At 35.0% G+C, this 1355-nt stretch overlaps 1 protein-coding gene across 1 annotated transcript in view; it reads right to left on the reverse strand.

Annotated features, from left to right (window-relative positions):
• The window catches only part of lama2 (laminin, alpha 2), a gene marked incomplete in the record, with an annotated part of 177548 nt that overhangs the window by 14716 nt on the left and 161477 nt on the right, over positions 1–1355 (reverse strand).

The following is a 1355-nucleotide window of genomic DNA, read 5'->3' on the forward strand; positions in this document are numbered from 1 at the left end:
CTTCTGTTATGAATTGGCGCTATTCAAATAAAATTGAATTGAATTGAATTGAAATTGAATTGAAAAGGCTAAAGCAGAGAAGATATTGTATACCATATATTATGTATTCAATATGTGCAACTGAAAATAAAAAAGTGAGAATTATGAAGCTAGAATAACATTAAGAGATCCCAGCAAACATTTTGTGGGTGTATTTTTTTAGAATATAGCATAGAACAGAAGAAGAAGAAAATCTTGGTAATATAAACATAAATAAATTCCAGAAATTTACCAGAGCTTTCAGCTGTCTTTGATGTGGAGTAAATGTCTGGAAAAAGCTAGTAAGTGGACCTTGAGATTTATTTCTCAAACCGAAAAATGTGTGTTTGAATGTGTTTACTAGGAGATCAGATCACAAGTACATAATATGTCAAGAGAGGAATTTTCAGTTGTTATGGCTACATACAACAGCTACTAGAACAATACTTAGTTACTGGAAATGAACTGAAAGAGTGGGTCAATTATATGACAAAAATCGCCTCTTATGAATTCATGCTCATCAAGATGACCAATCTTGGATCATTTTTGGAATTACATTATATTTTCTGAAAATACTTGAAATATGATTGCTGCTTTTGTTTTGCCCGAGTGGCTTCCATCTTTTTATGCTGTACTTTCTTTTGTATAGATTTCTCCATTGCCTCACAGCCATTTTATTTTATATTTGACTTTATTTATTTTTATGTCACTGATGGAATGCGTAATTTGACATGTTAACTTGTCATGTACCAATGCCTTTAAAATAAATAAAACTATATAAAAAAAAACACCAGTTAAATACAACCATTTTGGTAGCAGGGAGCAACAGTTTCTACCTGCAGCAATTTATGAAATAAAGGATCTAAATAATCAGAGTTCATCTGTTCAAAATTGTTCCATTAAAATGTTCCCTTGCTATATTATCACATTATAAATATTTCATGCTCAACTTGGATTAAACTTGTCCACCTCTTGCATGCTGCAATTCTCTAGATGTTTGTCAGGGAGAGGAGAGGAGAGGAGGAGAAAGGAAGGACAAAACGGACAGATAAGGATTGAAGAAAAGACAAACAGAAGGGAGGGGAGACTAAAGAGATTAAAGAGCAGAGAAAAGTCAAAGGGGAAAGGGAGAGATGTGGGGGTATATAGAGAGAAATTGGGAGGAAATAAGAGAGGCAGGAGAGGAGTGGAAAGCACGGAGGAAAGGATAACAAGAGATGAGAGGAACAGAGAGGAGAGGATAATAGGGGGAAGAGATGAGAGGGCAGAGAGCAAAACAGCAAGCAAGATAGAGATGGGGAGAGAGAGAAAGAGGGAGACAGACAGAGACAGAGAGA

The sequence above is a fragment of the Morone saxatilis genome, unplaced genomic scaffold (assembly GCF_004916995.1).
Source record: "Morone saxatilis isolate NCDOM2014 unplaced genomic scaffold, NCSU_SB_2.0 Contig7, whole genome shotgun sequence".
Lineage (NCBI taxonomy): Eukaryota > Metazoa > Chordata > Actinopteri > Moronidae > Morone > Morone saxatilis.